Source organism: Macrobrachium rosenbergii, chromosome 3 (genome assembly GCF_040412425.1).
Source record: "Macrobrachium rosenbergii isolate ZJJX-2024 chromosome 3, ASM4041242v1, whole genome shotgun sequence".
Taxonomy (NCBI): Eukaryota; Metazoa; Arthropoda; class Malacostraca; order Decapoda; family Palaemonidae; genus Macrobrachium; species Macrobrachium rosenbergii.
Genome location: NC_089743.1, coordinates 57,879,971 through 57,901,166, shown reverse-complemented (window position 1 = coordinate 57,901,166; position 21,196 = coordinate 57,879,971). Strand labels below are relative to the sequence as shown.

The window sequence follows — 21,196 nt, the reverse complement described above, 5'->3', positions numbered from 1 at the left end:
TTTCCCTCGTTTAGGCTACAGATTTTCCAGCTCTGCTTTTATTATTCAGAAATATTGCGTCCACTTGCGGTTGGTCATTTACTGAGTCTTGACATTCAAGAAACAGCAAGTTTTGAATCCTGAATATCAAATTTCCGAAAAGAGATCAGTAAATCACAAAGACTTAAATATCACAGTTAATCAACAATTACTTTATTTTTCTGCACAGCCACCGAAATTAAATCAGGCTTCGGATTGCACTCCAATTGGTCCTCGTAGGTCGCCCAACCAATCAGAGCATGCGTCGTTGGAAATGGCAGATCATGACTTGGCTGTATCCGTCATTTCAGGGTGGGCAAGGAGTTACCCCAACTCCCCTGATAATCCTCTCCTTCTCCCCGTATTCCCCTGCCCCTACTCCATCATTTCTCTTGTGGCGATTCCTAGAGTTCTAGATTTGCAAACATGTCGCCACCCAGGTGCGCATTGAGTTCTTTCTCGGTACGATGACTTTACCTGTAGGTCAGGTGTTGGAAGGTGCCAGGAGCTCATTAACCTTCCTTTGTATCTTTCTTCTGAACAGCAAGAAGGCAGTTAAGGTTGTACACAGAGTAATTTTTTAATACTTGAAATTTTCTATAGGATGCGCTTTCAAATTCAACAACAAGAGACAGAGTAATTTTGATAGATATTAATGTTGTTTTTGTAATTATAGATACGTGCAACAAAAATAATTTCTCAAAAGCTATGCGGAACTATCTGCTTTTAAGTGAGGGACCTACAGAAAATTTTTTGGACAAGAGCTTGACCTCTCAAAAACTCTAGCATCGAAGTCTTTAGTGTTCTGTAGATATATGGGACTTTGGAAGTTTTATGCACAGGATACACCAAAGGTTTTCCGTTACTCTCCAACTGAAGGAGAAAGGATGAAACAACTGCTCTCTTGCTGTTTTTGTACCTAACAATTTAAAATGGAAACGTATTTCGTTGAAGGGAAAACACGTAAAAGTATGTTTCCTTTAGGCTTACACCTGAATGCAATACAAGGTTCTAGTTTTCGTTTCTTTTTTGTCTATATATATATATATATATATATATATATATATATATATATATATATATATATATATATATATATATATATATATATATATATATGTATATATATTTATATACATATGTATATATATTTATATATATATTAAATATATATATATATATATATATATATTTAAATACATATATATATTTATATATATAGATATATATAAATATATTTATATACATATATATATATGTGTGTGTGCATATCTTCTGTCACGGGATTAACAACATGGTATGAAGTATAATCAGAATAAATGGCAACGAGAAAAGTGAAACAACGAAGTACAAAATCTTTTGCATTTACTTTAAGGAAGATTCGTACTAATTACAGTGGAGCAAAAGATAACAAAGAGGGCTGTTTTAAACAGATGTTCTTCACCTGCGGAACGGCCTCAAAGGTAATGACTTTCGCACGCATCAGAATGGTTTTATGCTCCTTTAATCTGAATTGTTTGTAAAATCGAGTCCTCTTTGTGATCTTTTGCTCCATTAGATTTAGTTTGTTTTGGAAACGACCTAGATTAAAGCAAAAGATCTGCTCATTCCGTCATTTCATTTTCTTTGTGGTCATGTATATGAGTGTATATATAAATATATACATATATATATATATATATATATATATATATATATATATATATATATATATAATATATATATATGTATATATATATATATACATATATATATACACATACATACATATATATGTACATATATATATATGTGTGTGTGTGTGTTTGTGTGCATTTTATGTGCTCGTTGGTGTCTTTGTGTGGACATGTAAATATTGTATGTGCATCCTTATATGAGTAAAACATACATAAAATGTTATTGAGAAAAGAGTGCTTAATTCAAATTAAGTGAAATGCTTTTGAAATATGAAGTGAGAATTAGTGTGGCAGATCGAATTTGAGCCGTATTTACTTTGTGTAGGAATATTTGAGGTTATGTATAAACTAAGCATAAAAGTGTTTAAGAGCTATGAATGAAAAGTTGGTTCCGTTCCGGCCACGATACGATTGTTTGGCCATGTAGCCAGGATGGTAAAAAAATATAATTTTTCATATTTTTTGGGAAACAAAAAAAAAAAAACACAAAAAAAAAAGAGGGATGGAGTATTTTGGTGGTTCGCAGTAAGGGCCAATGTTGTACTTAAAGGTGGAAGGAACTTAGGAGGGTTCATGATGTGCAGTTTATTTATTTGTTTATTTATTTACAACATAACTATGACTTTAGTCTCAGACGTTGGAATTTTGGACCCAGCCATGTCTGTTTTGTTGGCGCGTTCTAATATATCTCCAGGTTTATAAACTGACTTTAATTCATTATTTTTGCTGGACTAGGGACTATAGGCCAATAAAGAATGGTTTAGTTTGTAGATTGATAAGGATCTGGGTGATGTGGTTAAGGACTTCATTTTTATTTCAGTTTTTCCAACAATGAGAAATTCAAACCGTACGCCGCTGCTTCATAAAGTTGGTTATTACTTTTCTTAACGTGGTAGATTTCACGCGGATCCGGCCAAGTCGGATTGGTGGATAAAAGTAACATGCCATTATGGGCTGGCACTCGGGAGGGTATGTCCTTTATCGTAAGATTCAAGTAGTATACCCACTGATCATTCGCAAGGCTTTTCTAATCTGCGTCTGAGAAGGACCACGATATTTAATGATCTCGGGTAGCTGCTGACCTTTGTGTTTGCGGTTTCGTGGAATCTTTTTCAGAGGTTCTCGTGCAGTTTATTTTTTTCTGTTTATCGTGGAAAGGTCCGTTTTTTCTCTTAACCGGCACCTAAAAAAAATCGATATCTGTATGCTGTTTTCTTTACTTAGATTTTTCTTGAAAAATTGTGTTTATACGTCTAACGATGATTGTTCAAAGTTTTCATACTTTTTTTCCATTCAAATTTGTCTCAAGTATTTTTACCGTCACTTCACTTGAAGTTCATTTGTGACACTAAGCCAGTAATTTTTCTATTTAAAACGAAGCTTAAATATTTGTTTAGGCGAATCTTGTTCATCATAATTTATTTTACAATCGATGTGGGTGGAAGATTATGCCATCATAAAGTAAATTTAATGCCAGTTTCTAGTTAAACATCATCAAGTTTTATTTCATTGTTTCGTAGAGGCGAATATAAACATTACCAAGAATCACTGGACATGTTTTTATCGGACGTGTTGTATAAATTTGATAGAAGCAAACGAACAAAAACATACCGTACGTATTTTGATTATCCTCATGGATACCAGTTTAGCAAATTTTATCCTCTTGGATACCAGTTTAGCAAATTTAAAATTTTTCACACATTTGTACTACTGAATTTCGGTGTCCTCACAGCTATCAGTTCGTGAAATGTAAAAATGAACACGTTCGTCGGCTACTTGAGCGCCATCCACGAGTTGGCGTGATAGTGGCGATTTCATTACAGTATATGATACATAGTAGAAATTACTGATCAGGCCCATATTTTGCTTTTATTAATTTATGGATCGACCAGTTTGTTGATTCATTTCTATCAGCATTTTGACATCCATTCATTTTTACTGAGGAAAGGCCCACGAATCTTTTATTCTGTGTATTGCAGAAACTGTGCATCCCTTCAAGGTGCTGTAAGTCTGGACCTCGGAAGCTCTCTAGTTGAACCCTTTCACTGCGATGGACGACTTTAGTCGAGCTAGGGTTTGTAGCACTTCAGTGCAGAGAATGACTGTACTCCTCGCTATGTAAAAAAAAAAATGCTAGGTCTCTACTCCTAAGCAGAAGACGTATTTGGTTATCTACTCCTCCATCTGTTGGCGATTTTAAAAAATACTGGCGTGCAGTACTTATTGGAAAACTTTCCCAATTCAGTAGCAGAATTTGATAGGTTTTGGGATTTTCATATGTAAAGTTTCATTCATGATGTATAATCATGTTTTATGATGGCAAGATTTGTCACAGTATAAAACTCAAGATTAACATAATTAGAGATCATTAAATTATATATGTATACACACACACACACACACACACACACACACACATATATATATTATATATATATATATATATATATATATATATATATATATATATATATATATATATTTATATTTATATTTATGTGTGTGTGTGTGATGGTCAAAGAACGGAGGAAGTTGTTTTTCCTTTGTATTACATCCTTTTCCTTGAATTTACAATGAAAAATATTAACCAATAATATGAATATTAACATATGAAACTAAACACAAGTAGTGAGTAGATTCCTTTGTGTAAATAACATCATTGTTCCTCCGTTAAACATAAGCGAGTCTTCCTGCCTGCATTATCAGAGATTCACTCTAATTCCCTTTCCGTCCGTTTGAGGCTGGCTCCTACTGCCTCGTGCCAGCTCGTAGGAACTTTTCTGTAGTCTTTCGTTTGCTTTTTCCGAGTGTTCCTTCGTCATGAGGAGGTTTTTGAAGTCGCGGAGCAACATGTCATTCTTCGCCTCCAGATTTCACAGCTCACCCTCCAAAAGGAGATTCTTCTCTTCCATGTTGCTGGCCAGCCTCGCCATCTCTTCCTGCCGGTGGTCTTTCTCTTGCAGTAAATTATCCTGGTGACTGAGCTTCATTTCTTTCTCTTGTAGCTGACATTAGAGTGAGCCATTTTCTCCCGACAGCTTTCCATCTCGCTCCTGCAGTTCTCGAACGTTGAACTGGAGGATTTTCTTCTCAGTCTTACAGTGACTGAGTTCGTTTTCCAGTCTTCGGATTCGTTTAGTCATTTGCATCCTTTTTTCTTGCATCTCACGCAGTTCCGTCTCCAGCTGAGCTGCTACTTCATCTTGTTGATGAGGTTGAGAATTGAGCTTTGCCAACTGAGCAGTCAAGCTCGTTACTTTGTTGTTCAGGGTATCACTTGGCTCTTGAACAGCGGCAGCGTTCTTAGTCAGTCGCTTGTTTTCTGCTTTCATCCTCACTTTCTTATCTTCCAGCATATTTCATGCATTTTCCTGAGCCGCCATCTCCTGCATCAGCTGCTTTTCGTTCTCGAGCAAAAGGATCTTGTCCTCCAAGACTTGCTGCTCTATCTTCTGCGTGTTAAACCGTCATGTGTACGACAGTATCTCCTTTTCTTTTTCCAGTTCCTTTATCTTCATCTCCTCTTTTTCTTTTTCCTTTCTGTTTTCTCGAAGAGCATTTTCCAGGTCATGAACTCTTTTGGTTAAGTTGACATTCAGCAGCATCACGTTCTTCCTCTTTTCTCTTTCGAGACGAACTTCTCCTTGCAATGCTTGAATTTTTCCATGGTAGTCCTCATCATCGATTTTCTTCTTCTTAATGTTGTCCAGAATGTTGCCTGTTACAGCGCTAGCCAAACCAAAAACGGCACCAAGTAACAAATTCTTGATTCCAAAGGCGGTTACCAGACTGCTGCTAGGCCGAGACAATGCAAAAGAAGTTGTAGATCCATTTCGGAGTCTGTATCGACAGAACCCACTCTTCAGCTTATATTCACCTCCCTCTCACATTTTTCTCTCTATTTTTTTCCGAATTTCATACGTTTCTCCAGGAAAATTCTAAATTTTTTCCAATTTATGCATCACCAAATCCATAAAAATGTCAAGCAACCGTGGAGACTCGTCGTTATGGCTTTAACGTCATTAACGTAACTTTTAATTCCAACTATCTTTATTACTTGCATATCATCAGAATGACTTACAGGCTACTCTATGAGCAAGAGCCTGTGCTGGCATAAAGCTAGCTTATTTTCAAACTACAATGTGTAGACACCACAAACCTGTCTCAGACCCACTGTTGTACCAAACGTTTCTCTCTCTCTCTCTCTCTCTCTCTCTCTCTCTCTCTCTCTCTCTCTCTCTCTCTCTCTCTCTCTCTCTCTCTATATATATATATATATATATATATATATATATATATATATATATATATATATATATATATATATATATATATATATATATATATAAAATGGCGAGATGGGGGAACAAAGTAAGAGTATTTTAGGCTTTGTGATGGCAGGAAGAAGAGTAAAGGTAGAGGTTGGCCTTCTTTTTCACCAGATGCGTGGTTTAATTCGCGTAAAGGATTGCACGCCTCTAGCCACAACCTGTGCAAAACTGATTTGAAATCCATCTGCAGTATCAGTGTACATAAAGTAAGCTCTCTTTAGAATTAGTGCAGTACTAAACACAATATTCCTTTAATCAGTTATTCTCAAGAAGTGAACTTTTGCATTCAACAAAGATTTTTAAAAAATCAGTTGCACAAAAAATTAGTATATTATTGCAACAAATGGCACGTTATATCTAAAAAAAGGATTACCAAAATGAAAAAGCAAAAATGTAAGCTAACTAATGTAAAGGAGAGTAAAATAAACGCATAAACAAAAATAATGAAATATAAGAATCGAAATGCAAATAAAAATAAAATTATAAATTAAACTCCCAGTAACAAATGATGTGAACTGGAACAGGGTATTAGTGAAAATATTTGATCTTTAAAGAGTGAAAGACACATATTTATTAATGTTCATTAATTTTCAGTTAAAAAACAGCAAGCTTGCCAAACAGTGTGACGCAATAAAATTATAATAAATAAATGTAACAGCATTTCAGCATCCCAGATTCCTTATCGAATCATGAACACTAGGAGTACTGTCTCAGCACCTCTCTTGATTATTATAACATTCTTGGCTTCAGACTACAATATATGTCTTATATATTGTAGTCTTCTTCCAATGACCGATTTTATTGACCTCATCTTCAGTGTACTGACTTGTGCTGTCTTTCATTTGATAATGAAAGACAGTGTATTGTGTCCATATGCACAGTTCTTTCAAGAAATTTGATTTAGGCGATCAAATTACTTTAGTAATCAAATAATTACACAGGTATGTAAAGAGGTTATATTCACATATTAATTAATGCAAGCTGTCTCACGGGTTTTGCTGTTTAATTCCTCTGTCTTTCCATTTGCGCACAAACATGAAATGTTTACAGAAAATACTACACCTAATCGTAGTTGCTCTACAAACAAGGATCAAAGGAAATTAGATGTTGACCTTATGGCAGGATGATACATGTTATGAGAAAAAGCCTCATAACCTGTATCATCCTGCCATAAGGTCAATATCTAATTTCCTTTGATCCTAATTTGTAAAGCAACTACAATTAGGTGTAGTATTTTCTGTAAACATTTTATGTTTGTGTGCAAATGGAAAGACAGGGGAATTAAACAGCAAAACCCGTGTGACAGCTTGCATTAATTAATATGTGAATATAACCTCTTTACATACCTGTGTAATTATTTGATTACTAAAGTCATTTGACTTATCGCTCAGTGCAGACTCCTAGCTTTTACTTATCTGTGCACCACTACTAGGAGTGCCTTATAAGAGTTAAGTCTCAACTTTGTCGGCAGATTAGGTTGCAATGGACTTCCACAGACGCAACCGTGAAATTGTGATCAGCACTCCCAAAGCAAACTTGACGGCACTTCTTATGGTTAGACACACCAAAAGGGCCGTTGTTTTCACTGATGAATTCAACTATTGCGTGGAAGGTAAGTGGCCAGTCAGGATCACAGATATGCCTTAGGTGGTCTCTGAAAGTGGTGCTTGTCTACCAGATACCCGTTTGTAAAGTATCCTAAGGGGTTAGTGCTAACGTGTCGAGCAGCAGAGTTTGAGCGAGGTCATCTTACCGCTTAATTAGATTCGTCACACATCCCTTGTCCGTTCTGATGCGACGACCTGGTGTCTAAAACCTTGATGAGGAATCTGTATGAGATGGCAGATCAGAACTACAATAATGGAGTTAGGTGGAGCAGAAAGATGCTTGAAAATACTTCAGGTACAAAGAAATCCTAACACAGTAAGAATTAACAGTCAAGAAATGCGACCTGTGAGTGCTTAAAAATATAAAGGAGGGATTAAGATGCTCTTCGGTTGGAACTAATTGTAACCTCATGGCCATTTTCGGCAGACTCATGGTCATGTACTTTAAAGCAGATGAAAAAGAACTGAAAATAGAATAAAGAAAATATGACGGTAAAATAAGAAAACATAAAGAAAATACAAACATACGTTATTCTAAATGTAACAGGAAAAAGAGAATTAGAAGACAGAACAGTGGCAAAGTTAATTCTTTGTGTATTCATACATACATACATACATACATACATACATACATACATACATACATACATACATACATACATACATACATGTATGTATGTATGTATGTTTCTTATAATAGAGGGAGGCTGTAAAAGGTAAACAAAAAATAATTATTACCATGTTTTTTATAGAATTGCTGAATGAAAGATAAAACTCTGTGTGTGTGAAACTTTGTAAATATTAATCACAAAGAACTGGGTGTGTGTGTTTAATTCTGAGTCTGTGCATGTTTTGGCCGAATTCTCTTCAAAATGTATACTCCTGTTACTAGTAAGTTAAGAAAGAGCACACAGCCTTTGTCGGAAATACATATTTGAAATTTAACCGAAGCGGTCACATGAAATTGTACTGAGATTTTTGATCATCTTTATTTCGGTGTTACTCCTTCCTTCTCTTTGTTCTGGTTTTATCTCCGGACATGGACATTTGGTATGTAAAAGCATGCTCAGCTTCCATGATAATATATGTAAGTTATTGATAGTAATAATAATGTGTGCACGATGATTTGTGAGCTTGTCAGTATGTGAAATAGTTCAGTTGATATCTTGGAGAGACTGAAGTGTGAATTTGGGAAAACAGAAGTTAAGAGTCTTGTAAAGATATCAACCACGTCTAGTCTATCTCTGAATCTTGGGCTCCAAATGTTATAGAAACAAATACATCAGTGATATTAGTGTCATTAAGGGCAATAATACGGACAGCAAAAACCGAGAGGGAAGTCGATAAGCGCATGATGGAATCGTAAGGCTTGAAATGTAGGTCCAGTAATTTTAAAATGGGAAGATCAGCCATAATGCAATGTTCATCTCAACACACAAGAAAATAAGATGAGAGCATTTTAGGTGTAAACGCTTGTAATGCCACTCATTTCGTAAATATGGGTATAGTTTTAAAATGAAGAAAAGGAAAGATATTTGAGACAATTTGCAGTATGATGTTCTGTAATCTTAGAGACGAGCCCAACAGAGAAATGTTTTTACTGGTTTTTAAAGAGAATGATAAATATGAGACTAAATCTGCCACAGTATAATTATTGAACAGATCAGAAAACTACATCGAAGCTGTGAGGACGCTTGACGTAGCTGCCTCAAGTAACTATGTTCAGCAAATAATGAGATGCCTGTGATTCCCCAGTACATTCGCATCTCATTTTGGATGCTGGAATATGGAAAGCTATTCCGGACAGTTATAATTTCAAAAGTTTACAAAACTGCCTACAGTCGAAATCACATGGAAATTCAATATATGCAAATTTCCTGAGGTGTCTTGGCCGGATGTTCGGAAGAGCGCTTTAAAGAAGTATTTTTTCTCTCCGTAGGGGAGTAGTGCCATCAGTGCACCTTATGCGGTGCACTGTAGGCATTACTTAGGGTTCTTTGCAGCATGCCTTCGGCCCCTAGCTGCAACCCCTTTCGTTCCTTTTACTGTACCTCCTTTCATATTCTCTTTGTTCCGTCTTACTTTCCACCCTCTCCTAACAATTGATTCATAGTGCAACTGCGAGGTTTTCCTCCTGTTACGCCTTTCAAACATTTACTGTCAATTTCCGTTTCAGCGCTAATGACCTCATTGGTCCCAGTGCTTGGCCTTTGGCCTAAATTCTATATTCAATTCAATCTAATTTTGCCTTCTTTTCTGCTATTAACTTTTCCTTTGTATTATACCGGCGTATTTTTACTCCTCCAATAATAAGGAGCATAAATTTATCTGCGCGTAACATGTTCATCAACACACACACACACATTAGGTACAGATTGGATTTGAACACCCAGTAAGGAATAAACGTCTCCTTTTACTTCAGTGAGCAAAAATCGTGTCAGCCTAATAAGTTGGTCTGTGACTTCGCAAATTGTCTAAATTCCTAAACCACCCAATTCTTAGAAACCTGCTCTGAGGAAAAAAGTTTCATTTATCTGGGTCTATCTAATACCTTCTTGTTATCTAGTCCAACCGCCTTGGGGTTCCCGAGCTAACATGTCATTATCTTTCGTTTCTTTACCAAAAAGACAACTAACGCTTTCATTTTGTGACTCGTTCATGTTGACCGTAGATATAGTAATGTCACCTAAATGGGCAGGTTGAGCTCGCCTCTAGGTTGACGCCCAGCATGATGGCCAGTCTCTCGCGAAATAATTCTAGGAAGCGTTTACTGGTTGAAAGATCACTACAGTGGCATCTCATGGGGGTGGGGGGCGGGTGGGGGCCAGACGGAGAGAGGTGGTGGTCAAAGAAAGGCCCTGATTATGCAACGTCGTGCCGCTGCGCGTGCAGAGATGGGCAGCTTGCGAGATTTAAGGTCAAGGTTGTTCCTCACTGAACCGCATCACCGAAATTACGATAATGCGCAGAACAGTCCGGGAACATCAGTGTTGCAAAGTGGTACTCACAGTAGAAAAATCAATGCGTCAGGAATATCATTGATAATTATTATTATTATTATAGAAATAATAATAATAAAGGTATTAAGTAGGCCGAGTAAAACTGTAGTACAATGAAAATCAGATCTAAGCTCAGAGAAATGCTTCCTTTTGTTTCGATTTCTTACTATAGTTGAGAATATCGATCCGTATTTCATAACATGATGCACATTTATGCATATTTTAAGGAAATACGCCTCTCTTGGAGTTATAAAAATATTCTAGAAATTTACAACCCACATAAAAAGAAATTATGTAAATGATACACACACACACATGTGCGCATATATATATATATATATATATATATATATATATATATATATATATATATATATATATATATATATATATATATACACACACATATATATATGTATGTATGTATGTCAAATCACGGAGCCTCGATGGCTCAGTCGGTTACAGCAGCAGCCGGACCGTAGAGGTCTGTGGCGCGGGTTCAAATCGCAGCCGACTGATCAGAGAGGCAGACACTTTGCTATCCGTGTAGACATCCCGGGATTATATATGTAATCAACGGATAGGTTTGCTTAAAAAGCAAAATGGGTGTTACAAACTAAATACACACACAAAAACAAAGCCACTACAACACCTCCTAAAAACATAACAAACATCTCACACGTCTCGAACTCTCGCCCTACCCGCGCAACAACTTCTCGCTGCTGGGAAGAAAGGGCGTTGGGTCTGGTATGATACATGAAACATACGCTACCGGGGTCTAAGCGATGTCAGGCAGGGCAGCCGATCGAGACTACAGGTCTACCCCAAAGCCAAATCAAAAGTCCTTCAAAAGAAGGCATCGTGCTTACCCCATACAAAAATGGGAAAAAAAAGCACGTTAAAAGAAGAAGTATGTATATCAAATAGCGGTAAGGAATAACATATTTTTTACATAACGATATATATATATATATATATATATATATATATATATATATATATATATATATATATATATATATATATATATATATATATATAGCTAGTATTCGTGTTCCCTAGGTTATGCAGACAATGCAACTCTTGCTGCCGTTACGTAACCCTCGAGTGCGTCATGAAACGGCTGCTGGCCTTAATAAAGATTTAGTGGTTTATTTAATGGTAAATGAGGTTAAACTCCAGCGAAACGATCTTGCTCTCTAGCAAGTCTCCCACCACGATCTCATCCCAAGATTCTCTGTTTTTGTAGGGTTTTGATAATTAAAAACGTCGGTACTTTCAATTCGATTTTCCTTTAAATGCAGTTCTTCATGGAGATGTCGTCCAATGCCGCCTGAAAATTCGGTATTATTCCCAAAGCTCTTGACATCTACTGATGCCGTGGACTACTGATATCGTGTTGGGACGTCTGCCGCGTCGCTCGATCTCTGTCGTCTTAACAGAATTGTCTAAAGTGTTAGTTCTCTTTTCTTAATTTTGTACTTAGATCATCGTTGGATGTAATCTTTCTGGCCAACTTTCAAAATTAATGTTTCAGTGGAGAAATTTTGCCTTAAAGTCGTTTCAGTGGAGAAAATTTGTTCGAAAGATATGTTTCAGTGAAGAAAATTTGTTCAAAGGTTGTTTCAAAGGAGGACACTTGTTCACAAGTTATGTTGCAGTGGAGAACATTTGTTCAAAATTTGTTTCAGCTAAGAAAATTTGTTCAAAAGTTATGTTTTGTATAGAACATTTGTTCCAAATTAATGTTTTAGTGTAGAACATTTGTTAAAAAAAATTTTCAATGGAGAAAATTTGTTCGAAAGTTATGTTTTAGTGGAGGACATTTGTTCAAAAATTGTCTCAGTGGAGAACATTTATTCAAAAGTTATGTTTCAGTGGAGAACAGGTATTCAAAAATTGTCTCAGTGGAGAACATTTATTCAAAAGTTATGTTTCATTGGAGAACAGGTATTCAAAAATTGTCTCAGTGGAGAACATTTATTCAAAAGATATATTTCAGTGGAGAACAGGCATTAAAAAATTGTCTCTGTGGAGAACATTTATTCAAAAGTTATGTTTCAGTGGAGAAAATTTGTTCAAAATTAATGTCTCAGTGGAGAACATTTATTCAAAAGTTTCAGTGGAGAAATTTTGTTCAAAATATGTTTCAGTGGATAACATTTTTTCAAAATTTATGTTTTAGTGAACATTTATTCAAAATTAATGTTTCAGTGGAGAACATTTCTTGAGAATTTACGTTTCAGTGGAGGACATTTGTTCAAAAGTTATGTTTCAATGGAAAGCATTTCTTTAGAATTTACGTTTCAGTGGAGGACATTTGTTCAAAAGTTGAGTTTCAGTGGAGAACATATATTCAGAAGTTATGTTTCGGTGGAGAACATTTATTCAAAAGTCACGTCTCAATGTTGAACATTTATTCAAAATTTTCGTTTCAATGAAGAACATGTAATCAAAAGTTACGTTTCAGTGGAGAACGTTTATTCAAAAGTTAAGTTTCAGTGGAGAACATATATTCAAATGTCACTTTTCAGTGGAGAACATTTAATCGAAAGTTACGTTTCAGTGGAGAACATCTATTCAAAAGTTATGATATCGCCTTTGAAGAAGCAAACGCATTATTGGAGTTATATTGTGAGCTACTGGTCTTGCAGATGTTCGACATCCATTTTCTTTGGTGTGTCAAGGGGTCTCATTGTCCACTACCGGTACCAGGGATCTTGTATTATCTTGAATTCAAGAACTTCGTAATATTGAATTTCCTGACAACGTTATGGATGTTGAAGCTATATTATTTTTACTTATCTCAATAACCGCCTGTGCAAGCAGACATGCGCCTCTTCTTAATTCATTTGTCTTTTTGCTATAAAATCTGCAGATAACACTTTGGTCCTTTTTTTTATTTTCCATGCAGGGTATTTCTAATCTGTGGAGGCTTCCTTAGCAGGTTGATGGCCTTTTTGGCTTGTCCCATTTTAACGTCAGCTCATGCTGAGCAATATTACGAAATTGTATCAGTTACAGATATTTACAAATGCTTTCAGTAAACCCTCAGTTGGCTGCAGGTCCACAAATCAACGAATATGAGCAAAGTTAGACCTTGTCAATTATTGGATGGTTTGCTCCGGCAAATTGACCATATTCATTATTCATTTGGGCTGGGACGTGAGACTAGCAGCCTCATCCCTAAACAAGTGAAAAGTGCGCCGAAGTTTCTGCAGCCCAAACGAGTTTTCTGTACAGCGTATAATCAAGGCCACCGAAAATAGGTCTGTCTTTCGGTGCTCTCGGTATAATGCGGTTGAGCCGCTGTCACGGCCCGGTGGTGGCCTGTCTTATATCGCTGCCAGATGCACAGTTATGGCTAATTTTTACCCTAGATAAAATAAAAATGGCTGAGGCTAGAGGACTGCAATTTGGTATGTTTGATGATTGGAGGGTGAATGATCAACATACCAATTTGCAGCCCTCTAGCCTCAGTAGTTTTTAAGATCTGAGGGCGGACGGACCAACAAAGCCAGCACAATAGTTTTCCTTTACAGAAAACTAAAACTTGCTGATTTAGAAGGATCAGTATGGGAAAAGAGTAAATAAGATTATATATATATATATATATATATATATATATATATATATATATATGCCGTGTGTGTGTGTATGTGTGTATACATGTACAGTATATATGTAATGTATGTATATGTGTGTATACATGTATAGTATATATATATATATATATATATATATATATATATATTTATATATATATATAATATTTATATATATTTTATCTTTTTCCTTATTATTATATATATATATATATATATATATATATATATATATATATATATATATATATATATATAAACTGTCTACATTGTTCCTTTGGGCTGAGACATGGGACTAGCAACCTAATCCCTAAAAACTTATGTTAGGATATTAAAGAGTAACTCCTGGAACCATACCTTTAATAAAGGAGAAGTCTTAACACACACACACACTATATATATATATATATATATATATATATATATATATATATATATATATATATATATATATATGTATATATATATATATATATGTGTATATATATATATGTGTATATATATGTGTATATATATATATATATATATATATATATATATATATATATATTATATATAATTTGTGTTTCTCTGTCTGTGTGCAAAAAAGCAGGAGTAAGAAATAAAGCAGTGGGTTTTCATGATAACCCCATTGTGCAGGTAGGAAAACGAAACACGGGGTGTAAATCTTGACAGCTTTCGTCTTCAGATCTAAGGCATCTGTCAAAGGACTGACAGATTGTGGTAGAAATTTGCATCACATACAACAGACGGACAATACAAGCAAACATACTGACAGTTGAAAACCAAATATTCACACCTGACAGGTGGGAAAGAGAGGGGGGAAAGGGCAGAAAAACTCAGCGTCTGAGGTGATTGCTCTCTTTATAAATCAGTTTAACTGTGCGAGCGTCGTCACACATTTTGCCGTCGAACCTTGTCAGATACCCTTCTTAATACCTATACAGCTTACACATTTCTTTTGAAATTGATTATAATATGTGCAAAAATATGTAAAATCTTGTACTTTCATCCTGGCATATATTTCCAGTGTTTCATTTCCTCGGTGATACATCACCATAAATACATTACGTATTATTATGATTTTACTTCACACAAACATTATATATATATATATATATATATATATATATATATATATATATATATACATACATATATATACACATATATATATGCATATATGTACACATATATACAGCACACACACACACACACACACATATTATATATATATATATATATATATATATATATATATATATATATATATATATATATATATATATATATATAGTCTGTAATAGTGGCTACTTGAAATCTTAGCTTAATGATAAATAATATTGCCAAGACCAGGAAGAACATTCTTTATTGTACAAGCTTTGAGGTATAAAACCTCATCATCAGGCTGAAAAAACCGACAAGGATGAGAATCAATAAAATTACAGTAAAATGAATTGTCATAATAAATCTTCAGCAAAAATACTAACGAAATATATAAAATGAACAAGTAAATACAAACTAAAAGGGTGAGACGTAAAATAACGAAAAATTAAAAACACAAACATAAAAATATCCAAATAAAACTAAAGTGAAATGTAAACAAACTCCCACTCGCAAAGTAAAATATTTAACGACCTAATTAAGTACCTACTGTGAAATTACACGATAGCTAGTTGAATACCAGACGAGTTGTTGTTCAATTCCGGCTTCATCTTTTTAATTGTCAGCGACTCTGAAATTAAAAGGTCCAGTCTATTTGAACAAAAAGACAGTCCCCTAAAATCCAGGTCAGTGAAAGGATGGTCCTGTGCTAAACTGTGTTCTCTAATGGCAGAAAAGGGTGGTTTGGAAAGGGGAAACCTAGTTCTAATAGAAAGACCTCCGTGTTCCAAAATTCTGTGTCTGAGCCAGCGGGAACTAGATCCCACGTATCGCAGACCACACTGCGAACAAGTGAACAAGTAAACGACACAGGAATTAAGGTCCACAGGCAGAGTAGGCTTCTCTCTCAAAAGTGATCTTATTGTAAAAAGGATTACAGAAAACAAACCGGAAACTGATTTGAAACAATGCTTAAGTATTTCTTGTAACTTTTTCGGACCATATAGCTACTATGACCAAGGTAAGGCAATTTAATGTACTTTACATCTTTACTAGCAGTACTGTACACGGGTCTGGGACAAAACTTTTCATTTAAAAAATTTTTCAGAACTTTTATTTCATCAAGATATGGTTTTCCTCCAGAATTATTTTTCTGAAAACTCATATCCCATTTTTGTATTTTACAAAGTTCTGAAAAAATTTTTAAATGAAAAGTTTTGTCCCAACCCGGTGTACAGTACTGCTAGTAAAGATGTAAAGTACATTAAATCACCTCTGAGTCCATTCTTGTTACTTGTTGTTATAGATACATTGACATCAGAATTAAGGAAAATGATGAACGGTGGGATCTGGTGTTTGCTGATGATTTAGTCATTACAGCAGACACAGGAAAAGAACTGCAAGAAAGGTTTTTAGCATGGAAAGGATCCCTAGAAAGGAAAGGATTTAAAGTGAGCATTGGAAAGACAGAGCTAATGACTAGTAGTAGAGGACATGAAGAAGTAAATATTCAAGTGGAAGATGGTACAGTGCTAAAGCAGAACAATGAGTTTAACTATTTGGGATCAATAATAACAGAAGAGGGAGGTACTGAGAAAGCAGTGAGACAGAGAGTGGAAGAAGCATGGCAAAAATGGAGAGAAGTAACTGGAGTTGTTTAAGACAAGAAAATGCCATTAAAGCTCAAAATGAAGGTTAGAAGACAGTTATCAAGCCCGTAATATTATATGGGGCAGAAACTTGGGCACTTAAGAGGAAAGAGAGGGACTGTTGGAAAGAACCAAGATGAGGATGGTGAGATGGATTGCTGGAATATCACTACTGGAAAGGAGGGAGAGTCAAGATATAAGAAGAATGTGTGGTATATGTAATGTAAAGGAGAAGGCTAGGGAAGCTCATTTGAGATACTATGGCCATGTAATAAGAAGAGAGGAGGTGGAACCAATCAAGAGAGCTAAGAACATGCCAGTGATGGGGAGGAGGAGTGTGGGGTGTCAACGGATCAGATGGATGGATGTGGTGAGGAGGGATATGGGTGAGGTGGGACTAGGGGAAGAAGATGCTAGGAATAGAAATAGATGGAGAAAGTTGACTCTAGCGGCCGACCCTGCTATACAGTGGGACTAATAAGGTCGAAAGAAGAAGTATAGTAGTCACTATGCAGTGAAAGGAAATTATTTTTTTCAAGCCTTCTGACTTGCAAACTGTTTGATGACATCAGTACAGTCAAGCTCCCTTAGTTTCTCATGTTCAATGCTCAACAAGGTGAGTGAAGGCAAGCAGTCCTGCCCCATGGTGTTTCTTAGGTAATTCCTTATTAGTTTCATCTTTGAAAATGATCGCTCCCCAGTGCAGTTTGTGACAAACATGCAGAGATAGAGCCGTAAAGCAATTTCAGTATTAGTAAATGTTTCTATCATGCCATGTCTGTGAATCATTTGATACATTTCTAGTTCAGGACTCTTTGCAGCCTTTGTGCCACCTGTTGAAGGAACAGCTTCATATGAAGCTCTTGGAATGAACTTCATAAGGTGTGCAAACTGCAAAAGGTCTGACTCCAACCCAACCTCCAAGTCCTTAGGATAGGAAGACACAAGCTTTCCAGCAGCTGCTTCAAGCTCAGTGGTAGTTTTGCTTAAGAGTTCTGTTAAAAACCCAAGTCTCTCTTGAAGATCTCTGTAAGCTTCAAGGCGTTGTTGTAGGGCAGCACAAGCTTGTCAATGATGGGCAAGAATGCACTCGCTATAAACTTGCCTCTCCCTGTCAGTGTAACATCCTTTGTAGAGTCTAGGTCATCATGGTAACGCTTGCACTTCTTAATATGCTGTATACTGTCCTTGTATGCAGTATTACCTGTCGCATCACACTCAGACATAGCTTTTGCTTCAAAGCTGTCAAACTGGGACCTCAGGTCTTCAACAAAATTTAAAGAGACTGGCAGTGTAGTTGGATACTGGTACTCTGAAACCTTTCCAATACTGCATCCCAAACTTTAAGAAGAATAACTGTTTAAAGTTCTTTCAACATTTGGCAAGACCACTTGCTTCAAGTCTTGTTTCAGCTGCCTGATTCTGATCTGGGGAAAGCTCTTCTAGAACAATGATGTTTTCCTTGTGTGCTTTATTGAGAGCAGCTACAGCATCTGGTCTTGCTGACCAACAGATATCTGAAAGTTTCTTATCAATTTTCAGTTTTTCTTCTTTATTACTCTCTTATTTTGTATATATATTTATTATTATTATTATTATTATTATTATTATTATTATTATTATTATTATTATTATTATTAATTCATTTTCATATATTTTTAATTATTATTATTAATTTTTATTTGGCTGAGGTGTGGGGCCCTAGGCCATGCTTGGCCCCCCTAAATACGCCACTGAGTGGGGTCTGAACCACTGCCTTGTTTAGAAAATTTAATATACAGTGACTTTGAGCATTGATGGCTCAGTGGTCAGAGTGAGCATTGATGGCTCAGTGGTCAAAGTCTCTGTATTTCATTCTCTAAACGTGCCAGCAGTTCGAACCCCGCTGGTAACAAAGCACTTTTATGTCCACACCACAAGTTGCATTGTGAGCATATACTACCATTTATGCTACTGGATTGTACTTGAAATGGTTTCTTTTACATTAATATTGTATTTTTCCAGCCTAAGTATGAACTCTCTGAGATGCAACTTATAGTTGGGTATAATTAGTCCAAAGATGACAAAACCTCTTGTTTCAATAAATATGCAAGCATCATTGAACCAGGCTATTTATTTAATACAGTGGTGTAACACTTGATAGGAAATTCATGTCATGTTGATAATTTTCTTTTAAAAGAACAACAGGCTTAAGTTTCTTATACATCTGTGACCAGTTTACTAATGGAATATCAGTCAAAATTCCATTCCATTCTGCTTTAGATCTTTAATATACCTTAAAACAGTGTGATCCATTAAGGACAATTTGCACAGCTTTAATTACTAAAGGAACTGAATCGTGATCAGAAGTCCTAATTGACTGACAGTGCTGGTTATCCCTCAGAAGGAACTGTAAATACTTCTTTTCAGCATAAGCCTTAGTTGGGGTCAGAGTTTTAATAAGCCTCCTGTCGCTGTTTCTGTCTTGAACGACTCATTTCATCACTGGTTTTGGAAGATGCTCTGCAGACAGATGCCCCTCCTAACTCCAACCCTCCTTATTTATCCTGGCTTAGGATGGCACTGAGTTGGGCTAGCTTAGCCCCAGTGGCTAGATTCACCATTAAATACTATACTCAAGCAATAGCCAGACTTTGTTGGTGGTTTCATTTATAGTTTGCTCATAACTAAATTCAGATATAAAGTCGAAAGTTCTTAGATCATAGTGAGCAGGGGAAACCAAATTCAACCACACCCTGTAGTGATCATGGAAACTGCCAACATACATAAAAGACTTTTCTGTCATCTTCCTGTATTTTAGCCATGATGCTGGCTAAAACTAGTATCATCTAAGTTTGGATTGTGACAGATGAAACACAACTAAAACATTATGTCACAGTCCACTATAACTTTGATCTCATGGCACATTCTTAAAATTTCTTATAAGAAACAGGGCATTCATTCGTGATATACACTGCCCTTCCCCTTGCCCTAGGAATGGTATCATGCCTTTGCAGTATTGCTCTCTTGAAGCTGTAATGAGGAGCTCAGATGATTACCTCATTCGAGAAACCAAAGTTTTTGCATGCAGTGAAATATCATAGTGTCTGTATTCCATATATAGCTTTTGCCCGATATTCAGACTTCTTACATAACTGTTTTATAGCTAACACCTGAGCCAGACATATCCTCTTCCTTGTCTAAACCCACGCTGTTCTTTTCCTTTTACATTATTTTTTATTTGTAGTCCTTTCTAAATAAAATCCTTCTGCACTCTTTCCCTAGTGTTCTAAATGTTTTGCTCTATATTTCATACAGTCTCATGTTTCACCTTTACCTTTGTACAATGGAACAGATTTCTCTCACCTATTCATTCCGAACCTTTCCTTATGCAGAAATACCTTGCACACCCTACTCAACCACTCAGTCACGTTTTCACCACTGCATTACAGTTTCTCACTCAATCCCATGAAACCACGCTGTCTTTTCAGTCTTCAGCATCTTAATTCCCTTCTAATGTCCTCAACAGTCACTCCAGCAAGCATTGTCAAACTTAAACTAAACCCTCTCTTCAGTCATCATTTCTCCATTTTGTGCTTTCATTTTGAAATCCATTTGCTGGAACTGTTCTCTTATCGTTTACTTCTTTACAGGAAAACTTATTCTTACTGACCTTCCTTCCCCCTTTTCTTTTTATATGACTTTTGTTTATTTTCACCTGCCTTTTTCGCTCCTTATCCATCTTCCTAGATTCCTTCTGTCCTGCAACTGCACCTCAAGTAATTTTGTTTGTCCTTCACGAAACTGCAATTTCCTCATACTACCACGCACTTTTTGTTCCCTCTCCCCACCCTTTTTAAATAATACGTGCTTACTGCTGACTATGTGATGCTTAGCCAGGAATTCTTCACACACTTTCTATTCCCTTTCATTTTCTGTCGTAACCATAGCCCATTTCTCATCAATTTTTCGTGATGTGTTCTCATCAAAGTCACTTTTCTTAACCCTTACAGCCATACTTTTAACCCTTTCTCTCCAATTTAATCTTCCATCCTCCCGAACTTTTTGTTCAGCCAAATAATCCTAAGTTGTATCTCCCCTTACTCCTCCATATACTCTATATAACACATAATCCACCAAATGTGTCCTCGTCTCATTGGTACTTGGGTGATCTGATGGGTGGCCCTGACTGAATATTAAGATCAGCGGATTAAAAGGTCGTTATATT

At 35.9% G+C, this 21,196-nt stretch overlaps 1 protein-coding gene across 3 annotated transcripts in view; it reads left to right on the top strand.

The window, feature by feature from the left end:
* Positions 1-21,196, top strand: part of LOC136855945 (tRNA (guanine(6)-N2)-methyltransferase THUMP3-like) — a 391,317-nt gene that overhangs the window by 297,049 nt on the left and 73,072 nt on the right. The gene's annotated exons all lie outside the window — the stretch shown is intronic.